The sequence below is a fragment of the Camelina sativa genome, chromosome 19 (assembly GCF_030686135.1).
Source record: "Camelina sativa cultivar CO46 ecotype springtype chromosome 19, ASM3068613v1".
NCBI classification, from domain to species: domain Eukaryota; kingdom Viridiplantae; phylum Streptophyta; class Magnoliopsida; order Brassicales; family Brassicaceae; genus Camelina; species Camelina sativa.
Window position 1 is genome coordinate 16,667,653 of NC_141898.1, and position 24,252 is coordinate 16,691,904.

Below are 24,252 nucleotides of genomic sequence, written 5' to 3' on the forward strand. Positions count from 1 at the left end.
AGAGGATAGTTCCCTGAGGGTGCTTTCTTTACCATCAAAGAATATATAATATCGTCAGCAAAGGCTAGATGAGTGATCTCGGGTGTCTTTCCCATAGGATGAAAACCATTTTTCCCTTGACTGAACTTTGATGCTAACATGTTAGAGAAAACTTCCATGGCCATTACAAAGAGAGGGGGAGAGAGGGGATCTCCCTGGCTCAGTCTTCTTTTCCCTTTGAAGTACCCACACAGATCACCATTTACCTTTATTTAGAATGATGTAGTAGTCAGGCACTCCTTTATCCAATTAGTGAAAACCGGCGGAAAGAGACGATGGTATAATTGTGGTAATTGAGAGTTGAAGAACAAACATATATATAGTATGGGGTGAAGTATTGGTAAATTATTATAAAACTTTGAGAATAAAATCTTTCTACTTCAAATAGGTATGGTTGAGCCATGGGTATTGAAGTTTTTACGCATGAGATATCTACGTGGGATTATTATGGATTTTGCCACTTTCACTCCAATTATTTTGAATCTGTCATTTTCTTCAAATATTTTAGATTTGCCACTTTTGATCACTTCAAAATCTATACATTTGTGAAATTTATTTTGCTAAAATTTGTATTTCATAACAAATACTATACCCTACAAAAAACTGGAACCAAAAAAACCCAAGCAAAATGTGTAAAATTGTGTTTTGAAATCGTAAAATATGGTAAATCCATAAAATTTAAGCAAAAATCCACAAATGCCACTAATAAAAGTGGTTTTTTCATAATTAATTATATATATGTTGAATACAAATCTTTATTTGTTTATTTTTCTCTTTTTTTTTTTTTTTGTCAACCAAACTATAAATTAGAAAGTAACTCTAGGGTTGGTTGCCCAAACCGGAGGAAAGGAGTTTACAAAAGAGGTATTATAGAGTAGAGAACGAGAAGACTGAGCGAGGCAATCCGCCCGTTGATTTGATGTGCGAGCAACCTTCGACAGAGAGAATAAAGGGAAGGACGCCCAGAGCAGGTGGAAATCATCTAGAAGATTAGAAAACGCTCCCTAGTCTTGTGGGACTTGAATCATTGCGATAAGTTCTGCACAATTCGTCTCAAATCTCTGACAAAAACCACTAGTGCCAAGGATACACTCCATAGCCCAAATCAAAGCCTCCAAATCAATCCAACTCCGAGTGAAGCAGGGAGGGACTTCGTCTAAGGCATCTGGCACCCAACAACAAAGTCTCAGCATCAGCATTATAACACCACCAACCCAAGCCATAATTAGTATTCGTGGCTTTCCAGGAGCCATCAAATTGACAGCAGGGACCCTGACCCTGACCCCCCGTCTGATCCAAGGATTCCGGAATAGTTAACCCAGAGGACATCTGATCCTGAGAATAAGCCTCCTCCCATAATAATTTCTCACTGGTTAATTTTTCTCTTTTTTATATTTATTTTTCTCTTTTGGGCTATCTAATTTATTTTACTCTTTACATTTCCTTTTTTTTTTGGTGTGATACTCTTTACATTTCCTTTTTTTTGTAAAGAACTTTTTTTACAAACCACATTTTATTTTATTTTCTTAGGTATTTACTACCAGTGTACCATGAAAGCCTTTATGAAGCTTTTGCAGATTCTAGAAAGCCTTTATGAAGCTTGTTACATCGACATACCAATACAAGTCAATTAAAACTGACTTTTGCAGATTGTAGAAAGCCTTTACATCGACATACCACATTACAAGTCAATTAAAAACCAATGCATATACTCCCAGACTACCATGATCAAATTAATGGTATGACAATGTAACAATTACAGATCAACTTTATAGAAACCAAAAGTTAAACTATTGAGTAGAGCCTTTTTTTTTGTTTTTCAATAAAAGAAAATTTGTTTGGTTTTAATTTAACTAAGTATAAAATAAATGCAATAAAATTAATAATATAAAACCAATGGACACCGAAAATTCGCATGATTTCATGAAAACATAAATCGGATAATTAGAAAGAGATTAGGTAAGATACTGTTTTAGAAATCAAATCACTAAGGTAAATTTAACTCACTCTCGCAGAATTAACTCACTACAAGAAAACAAGCCTATTGCGTGATGTTCATATATTTTACCTTTTTTTCCCTTAGTTTATTCACAACTTTTGCATCTTTTGCTATCCATTTAGGCCATTATTGTGTAGCTTTAGGACTAATCATGCATTAGAGTGTAGTTGCATTGCATTTGCATCTTTTCATGCATTAACAGGTGATTTTGGAGCTTAAGGAGCATGGAAGCAATGCTGAGGAGAAGTGAAGCTGTCCTGAGGAGAAAACAAGAGAGTTAAGGCTGTAGAATCAAGGTCCGGAGTCCAACTCGACCGCATCACTCGACCACCACTCGACCGTGTGCTGAGGAGGACTCGACCGAGTGGAGAATGCACGAGAGAAGCCAGCTCAACCAGCCACTCGACCGAGCACTGGTCGAGTTGACCGAGCCGTTGACCACTTTGACTTTTTGTATATTTAGGGCTTCCACCTCACCTCCTATATAAGGCCCTTGTACTTGCAGCCACAAAGAGTCCAGCTTTTTAGAGAGTCTAAAACCTAGTTTTTACCTTTTTTAGATATTATTCCTTTTGCACTTTTATTTTATTTTTAGATCTTGTACTTGTTTGAGAGAGAAAGACTAGATTCTTATATTTTGTTTGTTTCATAACTTTCAAAGTATTAAGATTTCGAGTTTTATTCCTCCATCAATATTGTAGATCTCTGTTTCATCTCTCTAATGATGCAAGTTTCATTATTTTCTGGGTTTTTGACATATTTCACCATGTGTTCTTGTGAGTAGTTTGTTTAGGACCTTGAGGATGGGTTAGGCTGGGTTGATCTTGTGGTTTGTTTGATTTGGTCAAGCTTGATTGTTGTAGATCTCTTCTAGGCTAGATGATCTTAATGCTGATCCTATATCTGAGAGGGTAGGGTTTGATTTCAAGCATCTTAGCATCACACCAATGTCTAAGGAGCATAGATAAGGCTAGATCTAGAGCTTACCATTAGGCTTGCTAAGAGATTAGGAGTCTTGTTTGGTTTGAGATGTATTGCTTAATGCCTGCTTGTGTAGATTCTTTTCTTTGTGAGAACAAGTCTAGAATTGCATAGGTTTGATTGTTTCTTGCCATGAGAGTGGATTAAACATGTATTAGAATAGTATGTCTAGAGATCAGCTCAATGTTTGCTTGAGATTTGTTGACCAAGTTAGATAACCACAATGATTAGCTCAACCCATGAATCCCTCCTCAAGGCCTTCTTTGTTTATTGAAATCCTAGTCTAAATATCATTGCTTGTTTGTTGTTTGATTGGTTTTAGCTTTGCTCTCTTTTTCTTGTGTTGCTCTGTTTTCACGTTTAAGTCTAGCTCGACCACGTACTCGACCTACACTCGGTCGAGTGCTGCTCGAGTTCATCCCCAGAACTTGTGTTTTTGATTTGTGATTGTCTTGTTTCATTCCTGTTTCATTCCTGTTTCATTTCCATTGCATTCACGTAGTTTCCTATTCATTACTTGTCTTGCATTAGTTCATTAGCATAGTGTCTATCTCTGTTCTAGTTTCATTATAGCTTTAATTTGTCTGTTCTGTTTGCATTTAGTATCTTGTTCTAGTTGTTTTTACTTTCTGCATTTCTTATCTCATTTTAGGATTGTTAGTGACAAACAATCTTTACAATTGGCTTGACGTAGACTCATATGCACATCTTAATTGTTCACAATCACTCAGATAGGATTGACACCTCTTATACTGCAACTGCATAAGGGGAATTGAAACACCCTGACTTCTATTCATTCCATACATCATCATTCCATACATCATTCATTCATACACCACAAAGAAAGTCAGTTTCAATTTGGCGTCGTTGCCCATTTGAGTGTGTTTTGTGACATTTAGGATCATTATTAGTCTAAGATTAAGTTCGTTTTAAACACTTGTGAAGTTACTGAACTGGAATCTTCCTTTGCTTGGTTGTTTTGTGTTTCAGGTACCCACTCGACCACCTACTCGACCACCACTCGACCGAGCTGTGATCGAGCACTTGATCGAGCTAGAAGCCGGACCTAAATAGCCATCACTTCCCAGTCGACTCGACCACCCACTCGAGCCTGCGCTCGACCGTGTACCTGTTCGAATCTGTAGTAGAGTTTGTTGATGCACACAAGGTCAAAAGGCAAAGATAGTCTTCAACAGCCTATTGACAACATCCACAGGCTACAAAAGGGTTTGAGACATAAGTAAGGAAGAGTAGTTCAACAACAACAAGGTCAAGACATCATGGAGCAACAAGCTATCCATGAGCAAAGACCAAGGCACATTGGTGCAGGAGATGCACCCAATACCCACAACCAAAGGGCTGGAATTGTGCCACCTTCAGTAGCAAACAATAACTTTGAGATCAAGAGTGGATTGATCTCAATGATACAAGCAAACAAGTTTCATGGGTTGCCAATGGAGGATCCACTAGATCACCTTGATGAGTTTGACAGAATATGTGGCCTCAGAAAGATCAATGGAGTGAGTGAAGATGGATTCAAATTAAGGCTCTTCCCATTTTCTCTTGGAGACAAAGCTCATCTTTGGGAGAAGACTCTACCTACTGGAGCTATCACCACATGGGATGCATGCAAGAAAGCTTTTCTGGCCAAGTTCTTCTCCAATGCAAGGACTGCTAGGCTGAGGAATGAGATTTCTGGGTTTGCTCAAAGGAATAATGAGAGCTTTGTGAAGCTTGGGAGAGGTTTAAAGGATTCCAAACTCAGTGTCCTCACCATGGCTTCAGCAATGAGTCACTTCTAAGCACCTTGTATAGAGGAGTGCTTCCCAAGATAAGAATGCTTCTTGACACAGCCTCTAATGGCAATTTCCTCAACAAGAATGTGGAAGAAGGATGGGAATTAGTTGAGAATCTTGCTCAATCTGATGGCAATTATAATGAGGACTATGATAGGACCATAAGGAGCTCCTCAACTGATCAATAGGACAAGTATAAGAAGGATTTGAAGATGGTCAATGAGAAGCTTGACAAGATCCTCCTCAGCCAATCCAAGTCCATTCACTTCATTGGTGAAGAGGAAGCTCCAGTTCAAGAGGGGGAGCCTGAATTTGCTGAGTTATGCTACATGCAGAACCAGGGAGGATTCAAAGGCTACAACCAAGGAGGTTTCAAGAACAACAATCTCTCTTATAGGAGCACCAATGTGGCCAACCCTCAAGACCAGGTCTATCCACCTCCTCAACCTCAACAGCAACAAAACTACATCCCCAAGCAACAACACCAAGTGTTCCAGCCCCAATTGTGTCCCCCACCAGGGTTTCAGACTAACCAAGGCCAGGAACAAGACTTAAGAGCAATGATGCAACAGTTGTTGATTGGGCAAACACAAGGCAAGATTGAGGAAGCCAAACAGTTTGCTGAGTTGAATCAAAGGCTCACATCACAGTACAATGATCTGAATTTGAAGTTTGAGGGCCTCAACTCCAGAATGAAGTATATGGAGAGTAACATTGCCTCTACTTCAGCTCCTAAACCCAACCAACTCCCTGGAAAAGCTGTTCAAAATCCAAGGGAGTTCACTGCAAAAGCCATTCATATCTCTGATGAGGAAGTTACTGAGGACAGTGAAGTCCAAGTTTGGGGGAATTCATTAGTTACTGAAGCCCCAAGTGACGTTTGTGCAAAGCAACTGGAGTCCGTTATTGCACTCGACCAAGTACTCGAACAGCCACTCGATCGAGTGCATGCTCGAGTGGTCGATCGAGTTGCAGACTCAGAAGCTGTCAAGCCTGCTAAGTACACTCCTCCTGCTTACAAGCCACCTCTTCCATTCCCAGGACGTTTCAAAGCACAAAAGATTAAGGAGCTTAGGGAAATCAATGAGAGAAAGGAGATGATGGCTAAGCAACAAGAGGAAGAGAAGGCTTTGAAGGAAGTGGTTGTGATTGAAGAAGCTGTGGTTGAGGAAGTGTTGGCCATACAAGAGATCACCATTGCTTACCAAGAAGAAGAGAGAGGACCTGCCTTGGAACAGTATGATCCATATCCTCTCTACAAAGACTTTTTGCTTGATTTGTCAAAGAAGAAGGCTGAAGCTCAAGATGAGAAGGATCTTGAGGACCTTGGAGGAGTTATCATTCCAATCAAGCTTAAGGATCCAGGTCCATTCTATCTGCCTTGCACACTTAGCTATATTCACTACAACCAATGCCTTTGTGATTTGGGAGCTTCAACAAGTGTGATGCCATACTCCATAGCACAAAAGCTTGGGAGAACTGATTTCAAGTCCACCAACCATCATATATGTTTAGCTGATGGGTCAAACAAAGAAATAGTTGGAAGGTTGGAGAATGTCCTAGTCAAGATAGGGAAGGCAAGGGTTCACACTGATTTTGTGGTGTTGGAGATGGACAAGGAACCTGAAGATCCAATCATTCTTGGAAGGCCATTCCTAGCCACTGTTGGAGCAGTTATTGATGTCAAAGAGGGTCTTGTGACCTTGAACATTGCTGAAGATATAGCCATGAAGTTTAACATCTATAACCCAACCAACCTTCCTACCATTGATGATCAACCTTTTACTATCAAGGATAAAGGAGGTCAAGAAGGTTCAAGTGGTGAAGCAACTCCAAAGGCTAAGCTCTCCTTTCAAGATGATTCTGTGGAAAAGCTTAAGAGGTCAGTTCAAGAGTTGACTAGTATGGTTGAGGATCTTCAAGTTAAGCTGAACAAGAGGTCCTTAAGGAAGGCAAGACCAAGGCTCAAAATCAAGAAGAAACATGGTTTGTGTGTTAAGGGTGAGGTGATCAAGGATCAACTTCACAGTGATCAAGAGGTTCCAGGGAGGATTTCATCACCTCCTTGGTATCTAAACCAAGTCTAAAAAGGACACCAAAGTCAAGCTTAGTGACTTTAAACAAGCTCACTAGGGAGGAAGTCCCTAAGGTATCCATGTACATATTGTTTAAGGTTTTTGGTATTTTAATTTTTGTTTTGGTATTTTCATGATCAGGGAAGCAAGGGAGACCAGATAGAAGAGGAAAAGAAGACTCGTGGTCCAGCTCGACCCCCCCACTCGAGCACGTACTCGACCAAGTCCCGGTCGATCCCCATCGTCGAGCTGCCCCAATCTCCACCTCCAAGTCACCAACAAGACCCCAACTACTCCTATGACATCATGCAGATGGATGTGGACAACTACTTCCACAATCCCTAAGGTACCACTATCACCTTCCCTTGTAGATATCATTGCATTTGACATTGTGTTTTGTTTTTTGTTTTTTATCTTGAATCCTCAATCAAATTTCTTTCACACAGGGACTGTGTGATTTAAGTTTGGGGGAGGGTTTGAGATAGCATTTGACATTGTGTTTTGTGATTCTTATTTCAAATTTTTAGCATAATCATGTTAATACTTGCATAGCATCTAAGGCATAGAAAAACCCTAAAAATTTGAAAATTTTTGCAAAAATCTTTATAAAAAAAGAGTGTTCATGTAGTTTGCACTGCGCATTAGGATCTATGATGAGTATTCCCTTATTAGCTTGTTTATTCACTAGACTAGGATCAATGCCCAAGTTAATAGTACTTTGATGCTAGTTGAGTGGTTAGAATAAGATTGAACCAGGCCTTGAATTCCTACATTGCATTTGGTCTAAATTGAAGCATGTTGAGATTTGAAACCATTTCCTATTTATAAAAACCTAATATTGACTTTCAATTATCAATGTGTGCAATGCTTTAAACTCATGGATACCACATACATATTTGGATCATCTTCTTCCTTTTTACCACTCTTGTTGATCCAAGTAGCTGATTTCCTCATTAAGAATCAGTTCCTCTACCCCTAAACCAAACCTGCTTTCAAGCCATGTTTATTCTTGTGTGTGTGAGGCCTATTTTTGGGATTGAGCTTGGTAGAAAGTGTTAGGTTTGAACTGACAAGAGTAAAGCCTTGTGTAGTTCTAGTTTGCATTTTTCAAACTAGATAGGACTAGGTGGTTCACTTGTTGGGTTTGGGACTTGGCTATTATGAAAAGAAAAGAGGAAAAAGAGAAACAAAAGGTTAGAGTCTTTAGGAGGGGAATGTGTTTAAGAAAATTTAAAGTCTAGTGAAAGAATGGGAAGAATAAGGTTGTTTAAAGATGGTTCTAGTTAAAGAAAAGAAAGAAAGGAAAGAGAAGTCTAGCAAAATGCTTATATGTCTTAAGATCAAATAAGAAACCTCTCCTAAGACTTTAAAACCAAAAGAGAAAAGGGTGAAAAAGAAGAAAAGAAGTTAAAGGGTAGCACTAGGACCAATTGGGTTTAGATTGATAGGATAAATACTTTGGGTACCTTTGGGTAGAGAAGGTTTTGTTCTTGTATGTGTCTAAGTGTTCTTACCTTTAGCATTCTTCTAAAGCTCAATTCATTTTTTATGAGAGAGCCTTGATATTGATAAGCCCTACTCTAAAAAAAAAGAGACCATCATTGTCTCTAAACCTTTTACTGCCAAGCCAAATGAGTTTAAGCATTGCATAGAATTGATTCATGTTCTTGATTAATGAATGTTAAAGGAAATGGTTTATTTGAATGCATGTGGATGTCTAAGGCTCAAATCAGTGAAGGTTGTGATATGCTTGTCTAAAGTCTTTAAGTATAGCTCATTCAACTTGCATCATAGTACTAGTAACTTGGACATTGATTCTAGATAGTCTATTTGCAAGCTTTAGGAGCTGAGATCCCACTTTCAAACCTCACCTACCTTCTTTTGTCTTTGATTATTTGCTTGAGGGCAAGCAAAGACTAAGTTTGGGGGTGTTGATGTTCATATATTTTACCTTGTTTTCCCTTAGTTTATTCACAACTTTTGCATCTTTTGCTATCCATTTAGGCCATTATTGTGTAGCTTTAGGACTAATCATGCATTAGAGTGTAGTTGCATTGCATTTGCATCTTTTCATGCATTAACAGGTGATTTTGGAGCTTAAGGAGCATGGAAGCAATGCTGAGGAGAAGTGAAGCTGTCCTGAGGAGAAAACAAGAGAGTTAAGGCTGTAGAATCAAGGTCCGGAGTCCAACTCGACCGCATCACTCGACCACCACTCGACCGTGTGCTGAGGAGGACTCGACCGAGTGGAGAATGCACGAGAGAAGCCAGCTCGACCAGCCACTCGACCGAGCACTGGTCGAGTTGACCGAGCCGTTGACCACTTTGACTTTTTGTATTTTTAGGGCTTCCACCTCACCTCCTATATAAGGCCCTTGTACTTGCAGCCACAAAGAGTCCAGCTTTTTAGAGAGTCTAAAACCTAGTTTTTAACTTTTTTAGATATTATTCCTTTTGCACTTTTATTTTATTTTTAGATCTTGTACTTGTTTGAGAGAGAAAGACTAGATTCTTATATTTTGTTTGTTTCATAACTTTCAAAGTATTAAGATTTCGAGTTTTATTCCTTCATTAATATTGTAGATCTCTGTTTCATCTCTCTAATGATGCAAGTTTCATTATTTTCTGGGTTTTTGACATATTTCACCATGTGTTCTTGTGAGTAGTTTGTTTAGGACCTTGAGGATGGGTTAGGCTGGGTTGATCTTGTGGTTTGTTTGATTTGGTCAAGCTTGATTGTTGTAGATCTCTTCTAGGCTAGATGATCTTAATGCTGATCCTATAGCTGAGAGGGTAGGGTTTGATTTCAAGCATCTTAGCATCACACCAATGTCTAAGGAGCATAGATAAGGCTAGATCTAGAGCTTACCATTAGGCTTGCTAAGAGATTAGGAGTCTTGTTTGGTTTGAGATGTATTGCTTAATGCCTGCTTGTGTAGATTCTTTTCTTTGTGAGAACAAGTCTAGAATTGCATAGGTTTGATTGTTTCTTGCCATGAGAGTGGATTAAACATGTATTAGAATAGTATGTCTAGAGATCAGCTCAATGTTTGCTTGAGATTTGTTGACCAAGTTAGATAACCACAATGATTAGCTCAACCCATGAATCCCTCCTCAAGGCCTTCTTTGTTTATTGAAATCCTAGTCTAAATATCATTGCTTGTTTGTTGTTTGATTGGTTTTAGCTTTGCTCTGTTTTTCTTGTGTTGCTCTGTTTTCACGTTTAAGTCTAGCTCGACCACCCACTCGACCTACACTCGGTCGAGTGCTGCTCGAGTTCATCCCCAGAACTTGTGTTTTTGATTTGAGATTGTCTTGTTTCATTCCTGTTTCATTTCCATTGCATTCACGTAGTTTCCTGTTCATTACTTGTCTTGCATTAGTCCATTAGCATAGTTTCTATCTTTGTTCTAGTTTCATTATAGCTTCAAGTTGTTTGTTCTGTTTGCATTTAGTATCCTGTTCTAGTTGTTTTTACTTTCTGCATTTCATATCTCATTTTAGGATTGTTAGTGACAAACAATCTTTACAATTGGCTTGACTTAGACTCATATGCACATCTTAATTGTTCACAATCACTCAGATAGGATTGACACCTCTTATACTGCAACTGCATAAGGGGAATTGAAACACCCTGACTTCTATTCATTCCATACATCATTCATTCATACACCACAAAGAAAGTCAGTTTCATTGCGACGGCAATATTTGTCGCTCATCCCTCACAAAATGGTAATAGTGATTGATTTGCGAGGATCATCAACTCCTTGCTATTCGCGTCTCGCATATTATTAAATGTAGCACTGCCCTCGGAAATTATGCGACATATATATTCCGTTACCAAACATACTCAAATTGCGATGTAGAATATTCCTCGCAACTGTCTTGGAAAATCTGTCAAAGTAAATCCCACGCAGATTTGCTAGATTTTTCAACATTGTTTCCATCGCAAAATATTTTTAATGTTATAAACCCATAATTAGTTTCGTCGCAAAATCGTAACAATTTCGTATTCGTCGCAAATCCGTAGGATTAATTTGCTAAGGATTTTGGCTTTTTCCATTTTGATATTTACATTTTTGATTTTGAAATTTATATATTTATATTTTGACAATTATTTTGTAAGAAATAGAAAACAAAATTCAAACATATATATTAACGAGACAATTTTTCGATTCACAACAAAAATTTCTCTTAAAAACCATGTCCAAAAAACAAATTAAAACTTAAAACTTTATATCAAATTGTCTTAAAAAGATGGTGATAAAGAGGGAACTCCGGTTCCGGTTACAGTTCTGGTTCCTGTGTTTGTGCCAGTGTAATGACCCTCACCAAGGAGTGAAATTCGAAATGAAAATCCATGAGCCAAGGTCGAGTAAAGGACATGGAATTAAGCCAAAGGAGGAAGGAAGAAGAATTACAGAAGTAATGTCCGGAAAATGCTGAACAAGTTGGAAGATGGCCAATGGTACCACGTACCATGTACTGACCAGGACGTTCTGTCCGTACCATACGTACCATCTGGGACGTACCATATGTACCATGCAGGACGAGCTGTACATACTGCCCGGGACGTACCATCTGTACCGGCCAGGACGTACCGTCTGTACTGACCGAGACGTACCATCCGTACAGTCCGGGATGTACTGTCCGAAATGCCCGAAAGTTGCCGAAAGGACCAATGGTGGCCGTAAGCGGGGAGAATGGTCCGGATAACGCCGAAAGAACCTATGACATTCAAGCGATGATCCGAAGGGGTAAGCGGACGCGGACAATGAACGAAGGACGAGAGAAGGAGCATGGAACCAAGGTTTGTCTCATGGGAGAAATTGACCAATGGGAAGACATGCATTCATGCAGAGACAATGTGGGAGAATTAAATGAAATGGCGCAAGCCCATTGGGGAGTGACTCACATGCGCCACATGCAGCCAAAATTTTGCCATTTGTCGAATTCCACTAAGGGGAAGAAGGAGAGTCTCTCGCCTATTTAAGGACCATTTGCGAGTGAGAGAAGGAAGTTTTTCTAATTTCTCTCCCAAAATCTTGCTAGTTTAAAACTCAAAAAGATCTTTCTCTCAAACCCAAGAGAGAAAGATAAAGAAGAAATCGCCTTGAGAGAGTGTGGAGTTGAGAGATCGAGTGTGAGTTAAGGGAGAAGCAAAGAAGGAGTCTTTGGAGAGAAGGTGTTGCTGTCGCCGAGTCTTTGAGCTGCGGATCAAGAGGAGACCAAGGGGCGCTTAGCGGTTGGAGCTAAGGGAAGAGAGATCTGATCAAGTGGTGCAGTGAAATCCGAGTTTCCATCATCGGCATAAAGGGTGAGTTCTGTGGTAAGGCATGTAGAGTAGTTGCATGTTTATTTTGGTTTAAAATCGGTTGCATGCATTCATGGTAGGGTTTATGATAAAATCACCATGCGCAAATAAGTACATGCATGTTAAATAAATTGATCTCACCTAAGAATTGGTTAAGTGTTAATCCGATTGCATTTTAAGGAAATCGATGGACTTAAAATTTGGTGAGAAGGTTTACATGCATCATGTGACTTAGCGATTTGTTTTATTAGCATAACTTGCTTAATAAACCGGTTGCATGCATGAAAGGAGATAGATTATTTGCAATTTTTATTTGCATATTTTCGGTTGAGGTTAGCCGTTGCTAATTAACTTAATGCATGTTAAGTTCAAAACCGAATTTTGTTGCATGCGCATTTTAAATAAGATTTACTTAGTTAAATCATATTATTTTGGCATGCAGATGGTTGAGTGTTTGTTTAAGTGAGTTTTAAATATTTACATGCATATAGTTTAATCTTAAGATCTTTGAATTTATCATTATTGATCTTGTTGATTTTGCATGTACTCTTGCATGAATGTTCTTGCTTGTTTGCTTGATTTTTCTTGCTTGAGTTAAGGGGTTTAAACTGGTTGCATGCATTTATTTTAATCTTAAGATCTTTGAATTTTTACATTCTCGTTCTTGTTGATTATTGCATGTCGAATCGCATGATTGTTCTTGCTTGTTGGCTCGACTTTCTTGCTTGTTTGGGTTGTTAGTGTGTTCAGCAAGTCTCTTGAATTGTTTCTTGAGTCTTAGCTTGAAATAGTAGAGTCGATATTTCTGGTTCCGTATGTATGTGCATGTCTCGTAAGAAGTTTTAAATCACTTACGCGAGACACAGTCACGGCTAACTAGCTATTAGCATGACCGTTACATGACGATGTAACTTTGGGGATCTTGTGCTGGTTACCTTTGTGGTCTCAGCACGGGAGCTTATGTTGGTTACCGGGGAGGTTTCAACATGGGTTGTATGGAGAACGGAACAGATTATCGAAGGGCCCTAGGTGAAGGAGTCTAGGATGTCAAGAGTCCCTTGTACTATTCTAGTTATCCTTACTTTTCGTGTGGTGTCGTTAAGAGTCTAAAGTGTCCAAGAGGTCCTTGTTCCTTTAGTCGTCTTTTCTATGGTTGCGAGTCTAGGTCTTCAGGATGGAGTCGTGTGGATTTAACCTCACTCGCTTGTTTGTTGTTGTTTTGCTTCCGCTATAGCTTCTGTTGTGTAGCTTTGATGACTTGCCTTGCGTGTTTTGTTTTACTTGCTGGGGTAGTCGGGTTGGGGAAGTAGTATCCTGTTTAGGATGAAAGGGGTACCCAGGCTCACTGAGTAATCTTAGATTACTCATGATATTATTTTTGTCTTGCAGGGAAGCCTAAGTGAGTCTAGAGCTGGAGCAAACTTTAGGGTACCGGATAGGGTTTTCTTGTGTTTGTGTAAAACCCTATGTTTTTATAAACAATTATCCGACTATCTTTTGTATATTGCTTTAATGTTTTGTTTTCAAATGTAAAAAAACCTATTGAAGTAATATACATTCGATTTTACAAAGGCATGGCAAGTTGCAAATGATACTCGGCCTTGTCCGGGCTGACACAACGCACCAGGCCGCAAGGTTTGCAAAGCCTAAGTAGTCTCGGCTGTGGGTGGAGTTGTACTAGGATGAACCGGTCGGGAAGTCTGCAGCTTCCGTCCCTCGACCGGATTGACCCGGTGCAATTCCCATTGTAGCGTCCCGTGGCTGTCCGATGGCCTGCGTGGTCATAGTACGGTTCGGGGGCGTTACAGACAGTGACAGTGCCAATGACGTCCCCTATCTCAGGTAAGGTTGGATTGGAACTTCCATGTTCAATCCTGCTTCCAAACTTAGCAGCAAACTCAGGATCCTTCCTGGCAAGGTAGTCAAAGTATGTATCATAGCTATGCATCTTTTGTGCATTGTCTTGAAGTTGAGTGGCTTGAGTTGCCAGAGTAGTGTCTTGAGTTGCGAGAGTAGCTTCAGCGACAACAACCTTCTGAGCAAGAACAACCGGATCATCAATAGGCGGTGGCGATGGACCAAAATGGGCTGAATATGCTTCATTTTGCAAAGAAACTCCATAATGTCTATTTTTCTTCTTCGGAGCAACCTACGAGCAATACAATCAAACAATTACTTTCATAGTCACATGAAAGAAAGAACCAACAAGCAACATACACTATTCGGATCCTAGAACAGACACAACAACACAAATGTAGCATATCCTACAAATGCACATTACAATTAGTCCAATCTTAGCATATCATACGACAAACTAAAGAATAACAACACAAACTAACACAAACTCAAACGTTCAACATCCAAAAAAACTCCAAACAATAAGGCAACAACACAAACAAGTTAGAAGTTTACCTCGGCATAAATTTTGTTCTTGGTATGATCATACAAACAACCCACCAGAAGCAGAACTCTCCGTGTTATCCCCTGAACAGAGTTGAGACTGAACCTCTTGTATCTTCAATGACACTTCATTGTAGATGGACTCTGACTTTCCATCGACAAAACTCCCCTCGGGTTTTCTGTGAGTGTCTTCTAGGATACTTAGATAATCCGGAGTGCTTTCACCGGTCAGCTCAGACTAAAACAAAGTAAAACAAAGGACAAAGGTTATTAGTAAGAAAAAAAGAGTAGTAAAGAAGTAAGAAGAAGAATTTATAAACTTACAAGTTTTCTGGCACGAGCTTTAAAAGAGGTCTGGCCTGAGCGGTGTTTATGTATGCCAGTGCCATCAGGATCATGACCATCCACTCGAGCCTGCGCTCGACAAGATCCAAGGGTCACCACAATCTTCAGAGACTCCTTGATCACATCAACCGACCACCAAGGGACCTAAGACAGCAGAGAACAAGAACAACAAGTGTTAATGGAGCAACAAGATCAACAAGCTCCAAGGGCAAGGAACATTGGTGCTGGGGATGCACCTAACCCACACAACCAAAGAGCTGATATTGTGCCTCCTACAGTTGCCAATAATAATTATGAAATCAAGAGTGGATTGATCTCCATGATACAAGCCAACAAATTTCATGGGTTGCCAATGGAGGATCCTCTAGATCACCTTAATGAGTTTGACAGGATATGTGAACTCACAAAAATCAATGGAGTCAGTGAAGATGGCTTCAAGTTAAGGCTATTCCCATTTTCCCTTGGAGACAAAGCTCATCTCTGGGAGAAGACTCTTCCTACTAGAGCAATAACAACATGGGATGCATGCAAGAAAGCTTTTCTGGCCAAGTTCTTCTCCAATGCAAGGACTACTAGGTTGAGGAATGAAATCTCAGGTTTTGCACAGAGAAATAATGAAAGTTTTTGTGAGGCATGGGAGAGATTTAAAGGATTCCAAACTCAGTGTCCCCACCATGGATTCAGCAATGAGTCTTTGCTCAGCACTTTGTACAGAAGAGTTCTACCCAATATTAGAATGCTACTTGATACAGCCTCCAATGGAAACTTTCTCAACAAGAATGTGGAAGAAGGCTAGGAGTTGGTAGATAATCTTGCTCAATCAGATGGTAATTATAATGAAGATTATGATAGAACCATAAGGATCACCTCCACTGATCAAGAGGACAAATACAAGCAGGATTTAAAGATGGTCAATGAGAAGCTTGACAAGATTCTCCTAAGCCAATCAAGGACCATTCACTTCATTGGTGAAGAAGAAGCTCCAGTCCAAGAAGGAGATAGGGAGTTTGCTGAGTTGAGCTACATGCAAAACCATGGAGGATTCAAAAGTTACAACCAAGGAGGATTCAAGAATAACAATCTCTCTTATAGGAGTAACAATGTGGCTAACCCACAAGATCAATTCTACCCCCCTCAACAGCCTCAACAACCTCAACACCAACAAACTATATACCCAAGCAGCAACAACAGGTGTTCCAGCCCCAATTGTGTCCCCCACCAGGGTTTCAAACTAACCAAGGCCAGGAACAAGACTTAAGAGCTATGCTGCAACAATTGTTAGTTGGGCAAGCCAATGGAAAGCTTGAGGAGGCTAAGCAATTTGCTGAGTTGAATCAAAGGTTAACATCACAGTATAATGATCTCAATATGAAGTTTGAAGGTCTGAACTCTAGAGTGAAGTATATGGAGAGCAGTATAGCATCTACTTCAGCTCCAAAACCCACCCAACTCCCTGGAAAAGCTGTTCAAAATCCAAGGGAGTTCACCGCCAAAGCCATTCATGTCTATGAAGAAGAAGTCACTGAGGACAGTGATGTCCAAGCTGGGGAGGATTCATCATTTGTTGAAGCCCAGAGTGAAGTATTTGTAAAGCAAACTAAATCCGGCAGTGAACTCGACCCACCACTCGAACACACATTCGACCAAGTGGGTGATCGAGTGACGGATCGAGCTGAAGTCTCCGAAGCTGATAAGCCCATTAAGTTCATTATTCCTCCTTACAGGCCTCCACTACCATTCCCAGGGCGTTTCAAGGCACAAAAGCTTAAGGAACTAAGGGAGATCATTGAGAAAAAAATAAATGATGGCTTTGAAACAAGAGGAAGTGCAAGCTTTGAAGGAAGAAGTTGTGATTGAGAAGAAGGAAGTGATGGCCATAAAAGAGGTTATCATTGCTTACCAAGAAGAAGAGAGAGGACCTGCCTTGGAACAATATGATCCATATCCTCTCTATAAGGATTTTTTGCTTGAATTGTCAAAGAAGAAGGCTCATGCTCAGGATGAGAAGGATCTTGAGGACCTTGGAGGGGTTATCATCCCAATTAAACTTGAGGATCCAGGTCCATTCTATCTGCCTTGCTCACTTAGTTATCTTCACTACAACTAGTGTTGATGTGACTTGGGAGCATCTATCAGTGTGATGCCCTACTCTATAGCACAAAAGCTTGGGCACACTGACTTCAAGTCCACCAACCTTCACATATGCCTAGATGATGGGTCAAACAAGGATGTAGTTGGCAAGCTGGAAAACATTCCAGTCAAGATAGGAAAGGCAAGAATTCATACAGATTTTGTGGTTCTAGAGATGGATAAGGAGCCTGAAGATCCTATCATTCTAGGGAGGCCATTCTTAGCCACTGTTGGAGCAGTTATAGATGTTAAGGAAGGTCTTGTAACCTTGAACATTGCTGAGGGGATAACCATGAAGTTTAACATCTATAACCCAACCAACCTACCCACCATTGATGATCAACCTTTCACTATCAAGGACAAAGGAGGTCATGAAGTTTTAAGTGAAGTGGCAACTCTAAGGGCTAAGCTCTCTTTACAAGAGGAATCAATGGAAAAGCTCAAGGGTTCAGTTCAAAAGCTGACTGAATTGGTGAAGGATCTCCAAGTCAAGCTAAACAAGAGGACTTTGAGGAAGGCCAGACCAAGGCTCAAAATTAAGAAGAAATATGATTTGTGTGTGAAGGGTGAAGTGATCAAGAATCAACTTCCCACTGATCAAGAGGTGCCAGGGAGGATTTCATCACCTCCTTGGTATATAAATCAAGCCTGAAAAGGCATCAAAAGTCAAGCTTAGTGACTCTAAACAAGCTCACTAGGGAGGAAGTCCCTAAGGTATCATTGTACATATGCTTTATTTTCCTTGTAATTTTGATTTGTTTTCTTTTATGTTTGTGTTGGGCAGGATTTTCAAAGAAAGTGTAGATGGGTATGGAGAGATTTGGACTTGGGGAAGTAGGCTCGCAAGCCCACTCGACCAGCCCACGAGAGGTACTCGACCAAGCTGACAAGCAACCAAGGCCCACTCGATTCCCATTTCTCTTTAATGATTGAGTGGAGGGAGAAAAAGAAGAAAAATTTTGAAATTTCAAAATTTAGTCAAAGAGCTCGATCACTTGCAGTCGAGTATGGGGTCGAGTGGCAGCAAAAAGCAGGTCAAAGATTCCTATTTCAAATTTGAATGGTATGGACGCTCCACCTTTGTCTCCTTGTCCCCTTAGCTTCTTTAAATAGAGCTTGATTCGATCATGTATCTCTCACACTCTCTCATTGCTTAAAACAAGTTCAAATCAAGTTTAAAATCTCTCTCAAAGTTCATCTTTTTGCTCAAGCTTCGCTCCTTTAGTTTTTGGGTCACTAACCTATTAACTTTAAGCCATGGGTATTTAAGTTTTTACGCATGAGATATCTACGTGGGATTATTATGGATTTTGCCACTTTCACTCCAATTATTTTGAATCTGTCATTTTCTTCAAATATTTTAGATTTGCCACTTTTGATCACTTCAAAATCTATACATTTGTGAAATTTATTTTGCTAAAATTTGTATTTCATAACAAATACTATACCCTACAAAAAACTGGAACCAAAAAAACCCAAGCAAAATGTGTAAAATTGTGTTTTGAAATCGTAAAATATGGTAAATCCATAAAATTTAAGCAAAAATGGCAAAAATCCACAAATGCCACTAATAAAAGTGGTTTTTTCATAATTAATTATATATATGTTGAATACAAATCTTTATTTGTTTATTTTTCTCTTTTTTTTTTTGTCAACCAAACTATAAATTAGAAAGTAACTCCAGGATTGGTTGCCCAAACCGGAGGAAAGGAGTTTACAAAAGATGTATTATAGAGTAGAGAACGGGAAGACTGAGCGAGGCAATCCGCCCGTTGATTTTATGTGCGAGAAACCTTCGACAGAGAGAATAAAGGGAAGGATGCCCAGAGCAGGTGGAAATCATCTAGAAGATTAGAAAACGCTCCCTAGTCTTGTGGGACTTGAATCATCGCGATAAGTTCTGCACAATTCCTCTCAAATCTCTGACAAAAACCACTAGTGCCAAGGATACACTCCATAGCCCAAATCAAAGCCTCCAAATCAATCCAACTCCGAGTGAAGCGGGGAGGAACTTCGTCTAAGGCATCTGGCACCCAACAACAAAGTCTCAGCATCAGCATTATAACACCACCAACCCAAGCCATAATTAGTATCTGTGGCTTTCCAGGAGCCATCAAATTGACAGCAGGGACCCTGACCCTGACCCCCCGTCTGATCCAAGGATTCCGGAATAGTTAACCCAGAGGACATTTGATCCTGAGAATAAGCCTCTTCCCATAATAATTTCTCACTGGTTAATTTTTCTCTTTCTTATATTTATTTTTCTCTTATGTATGCCAGTGCCATCAGGATCATGACCATCCACTCGAGCCTGCGCTCGACAAGATCCAAGGGTCACCACAATCTTCAGAGACTCCTTGATCACATCAACCGACCACCAAGGGACCTAAGACAGCAGAGAACAAGAACAACAAGTGTTAATGGAGCAACAAGATCAACAAGCTCCAAGGGCAAGGAACATTGGTGCTGGGGATGCACCTAACACACACAACCAAAGAGCTGATATTGTGCCTCCTGCAGTTGCCAATAATAATTATGAAATCAAGAGTGGATTGATCTCCATGATACAAGCCAACAAATTTCATGGGTTGCCAATGGAGGATCCTCTAGATCACCTTGATGAGTTTGACAGGATATGTGAACTCACAAAAATCAATGGAGTCAGTGAAGATGGCTTCAAGTTAAGGCTATTCCCATTTTCCCTTGGAGACAAAGCTCATCTCTGGGAGAAGACTCTTCCTACTGGAGCAATAACAACATGGGATGCATGCAAGAAAGCTTTTCTGGCCAAGTTCTTCTCCAATGCAAGGACTGCTAGGTTGAGGAATGAAATCTCAGGTTTTGCACAGAGAAATAATGAAAGTTTTTGTGAGGCATGGGAGAGATTTAAAGGATTCCCCACCATGGATTCAGCAATGAGTCTTTGCTCAGCACTTTGTACAGAGGAGTTCTACCCAAGATTAGAATGCTACTTGATACAGCCTCCAATGGAAACTTTCTCAACAAGAATGTGTGAAACTAACTTTCTTTGTGGTGTATTGAAACTGACTTTCTTTGTGGTGTATGAATGAATGATGTATGGAATGATGATGTATGGAATGAATAGAAGTCAGGGTGTTTCAATTCCCCTTATGCAGTTGCAGTATAAGAGGTGTCAATCCTATCTGAGTCATTGTGAACAATTAAGATGTGCATATGAGTCTAAGTCAAGCCAATTGTAAAGATTGTTTGTCACTAACAATCCTAAAATGAGATATGAAATGCAGAAAGTAAAAACAACTAGAATAGGATACTAAATGCAAACAGAACAAACAACTTGAAGCTATAATGAAACTAGAACAAAGATAGAAACTATGCTAATGAACTAATGCAAGACAAGTAATGAACAGGAAACTACGTGAATGCAATGGAAATGAAACAGGAATGAAACAAGACAATCACAAATAAAAAAAAACACAAGTTCTGGGGATGAACTCGAGCAGCACTCGACCGAGTGTAGGTCGAGTGGGTGGTCGAGCTAGACTTAAACGTGAAAACAGAGCAACACAAGAAAAACAGAGCAATGCTAAAACCAATCAAACAACAAACAAGCAATGATATTTAGACTAGGATTTCAATAAACAAAGAAGGCCTTGAGGAGGGATTCATGGGCTGAGCTAATCATTGTGGTTATCTAACTTGGTCAACAAATCTCAAGCAAATATTGAGCTGATCTCTAGACATACTATTCTAATACATGTTTAATCCACTCTCATGGCAAGAAACAATCAAACCTATGCAATTCTAGACTTGTTCTCACAAAGAAAAGAATCTACACAAGCAGGCATTAAGCAATACATCTCAAACCAAACAAGACTCCTAATCTCTTAGCAAGCCTAATGGTAAGCTCTAGATCTAGCCTTATCTATGCTCCTTAGACATTGGTGTGATGCTAAGATGCTTGAAATCAAACCCTACCCTCTCACATATAGGATCAGCATTAAGATCATCTAGCCTAGAAGAGATCTACAACAATCAAGCTTGACCAAATCAAACAAACCACAAGATCAACCCAGCCTAACCCATCCTCAAGGTCCTAAACAAACTACTCACAAGAACACATGGTGAAATATGTCAAAAACCCAGAAAATAATGAAACTTGCATCATTAGAGAGATGAAACAGAGATCTATAATATTGATGAAGGAATAAAACTCGAAATCTTAATACTTTGAAAGTTATGAAACAAACAAAATATAAGAATCTAGTCTTTCTCTCTCAAACAAGTACAAGATCTAAAAAAATATTAAATAAAAGTGCAAAAGGAATAATATCTAAAAAAGGTAAAAACTAGGTTTATACTCTCTAAAAAGTTGGACTCTTTTGTGGCTGCAAGTACAAAGGCCTTATATAGGAGGTGAGGTGGAAGCCCTAAAAATACAAAAAGTCAAAGTGGTCAACGGCTTGGTCAACTCGACCAGTGCTCGGTCGAGTGGCTGGCCGAGCTGGCTTCTCTCGTGCATTCTCCACTCGGTCGAGTCCTCCTCAGCACACGGTCGAGTGGTGGTCGAGTGGTGCGGTCGAGTTGGACTCCGGACCTTGATTCTACAGCCTTAACTCTCTTGTTTTCTCCTCAGGACAGCTTCACTTCTCCTCAGCATTGCTTCCATGCTCCTTAAGCTCCAAAATCACCTGTTTATGCATGAAAAGATGCAAATGCAATGCAACTATACTCTAATGCATGATTAGTCCTAAAGCTACACAATAATGGCCTAAATGGATAGCAAAAGATGCAAAAGTTGTGAATAAACTAAGGGAAAACAAGGTAAAATATATGAACATCATGTATGAATGAATGATGTATGGAATGAATAGAAGTCAGGGTGTTTCAATTCCCCTTATGCAGTTGCAGTATAAGAGGTGTCAATCCTATCTGAGTGATTGTGAACAATTAAGATGTGCATATGAGTCTAAGTCAAGCCAATTGTAAAGATTGTTTGTCACTAACAATCCTAAAATGAGATAAGAAATGCAGAAAGTAAAAACAACTAGAACATGATACTAAATGCAAACAGAACAGACAAATTAAAGCTATAATGAAACTAGAACAGAGATAGACACTATGCTAATGAACTAATGCAAGACAAGTAATGAAAGGAAACTACGTGAATGCAATGGAAATGAAACAGGAATGAAACAAGACAATCACAAATCAAAAACACAAGTTCTGGGGATGAACTCGAGCAGCACTCGACCGAGTGTAGGTCGAGTACGTGGTCGAGCTAGACTTAAACGTGAAAACTGAGCAACACAAGAAAAACAGAGCAATGCTAAAACTATCAAACAACAAGCAAGCAATGATATTTAGACTAAGATTTCAATAAACAAAGAAGGCCTTGAGGAGGGATTCATGGGCTGAGCTAATCCTTGTGGTTATCTAACTTGGTCAACAAATCTCAAGCAAACATTGAGCTGATCTCTAGACATACTATTCTAAGACATGTTTAATCCACTCTCATGGCAAGAAACAATCAAACCTATGCATTTCTAGACTTGTTCTCACAAAGAAAAGAATCTACACAAGCAGGCATTAAGCAATACATCTCAAACCAAACAAGAATTCTAATCTCTTAGCAAGCCTAATAGTAAGCTCTAGATCTAGCCTTATCTATGCTCCTTAGACATTGGTGTGATGCTAAGATGCTTGAAATCAAACCCTACCTTCTCAGATATAGGATCAGCATTAAGATCATCTAGCCTAGAAGAGATCTACAACAATCAAGCTTGACCAAATCAAACAAACCACAAGATCAACCCAGCCTAACCCATCCTCAAGGTCCTAAACAAACTACTCACAAGAACACATGGTGAAATATGTCAAAAACCCAGAAAATAATGAAACTTGCATCATTGGAAAGATGAAACAGAGATCTACAATATTGATGAAGGAATAAAACTCGAAATCTTAATACTTTGAAAGTTATGAAACAAACAAAATATAAGAATCTAGTCTTTCTCTCTCAAACAAGTACAAAATCTAAAATAAAAGAAAAGTGCAAAAGGAATAATATCTAAAAAAGGTAAAAACTAGGTTTTAGACTCTCTAAAAAGCTGGACTCTCTGGTGGCTGCAGGTACAAGGGCTTTTTATAGGAGATGAGGTGGAAGCCCTAAAAATACAAAAAGTCAAAGCAGTCAACGGCTCGGTCAACTCGACCAGTGCTCGGTCGAGTGGCTGGTCGAGCTGGCTTCTCTCGTGCATTCTCCACTCGGTTGAGTCCTTCTCAGCACACGGTCGAGTGGTGGTCGAGTGGTGCGGTCGAGTTGGACTCCGGACCTTGATTCTACAGCCTTAACTCTCTTGTTTTCTCCTAAGGATTGCTTCACTTCTCCTCAGCATTGCTTCCATGCTCCTTAAGCTCCAAAATCACCTGTTTATGCATGAAAAGATGCAAATGCAATGCAACTATACTCTAATGCATGATTAGTCCTAAAGCTACACAATAATGGCCTAAATGGATAGCAAAAGATGCAAAAGTTGTGAATAAACTAAGGGAAAACAAGGTAAAATATATGAACATCAACACCCCCAAACTTAGTCTTTGCTTGCCCTCAAGCAAATAATCAAGACAAAAGAAGGTAGGTGAGGTTTGAAAGTGGGATCTCAGATCCTAAAGCTTGCAAATAGACTATCTAGAATCAATGTCCAAGTTACTAGTACTATGATGCAAGTTGAATGAGCTATACTTAAAGACTTTAGACAAGCATATCACAACCTTCACTGATTTGAGCCTTAGACATCCACATGCATTCAAATCAACCATTTCCTTTAACATTCATTAATCAAGAACATGAATCAATTCTATGCAATGCTTAAACTCATTTGGCTTGGCAGTAAAAGGTTTAGAGACAATGATGGTCTCTTTTTAGAGTAGGGCTTATCAATATCAAGGTTCTCTCATAAAAAAAATGGATTGAGCTTTAGAAGAATGCTAAAGGTAAGAACACTTAGACACATACAAGAAGAAAACCTTGTCTACCCAAAGGCACCCAAAGTGTTTATCCTATCAATCTAAACCCAATTGGTCCTAGTGCTACCCTTTAACTTCTTTTCTTCTTTTTCACTCTTTTCTCTTTTGGTTTTAAAGTCTTAGGAGAGGTTTCTTATTTGATCTTTCTAGTGGAATGGGGGATTT

At 39.5% G+C, this 24,252-nt stretch overlaps 2 non-coding genes and 1 pseudogene across 2 annotated transcripts; all 3 read right to left on the reverse strand.

Moving 5' to 3' along the window:
- Positions 1-4,695: 4,695 nt before the first annotated feature.
- LOC147920677 (small nucleolar RNA R71) lies at positions 4,696-4,801 on the reverse strand. Its single transcript, XR_015591840.1, has one exon. It is a non-coding gene; the product is annotated as a small nucleolar RNA R71 (small nucleolar RNA).
- A 10,722-nt stretch (positions 4,802-15,523) lies between these two features.
- LOC147920678 (small nucleolar RNA R71) lies at positions 15,524-15,630 on the reverse strand. Its single transcript, XR_015591861.1, has one exon. It is a non-coding gene; the product is annotated as a small nucleolar RNA R71 (small nucleolar RNA).
- Positions 15,631-19,895: 4,265 nt separating this feature from the next.
- On the reverse strand, positions 19,896-19,989 carry LOC147920679 (small nucleolar RNA R71; annotated as a pseudogene).
- Positions 19,990-24,252: the final 4,263 nt, after the last annotated feature.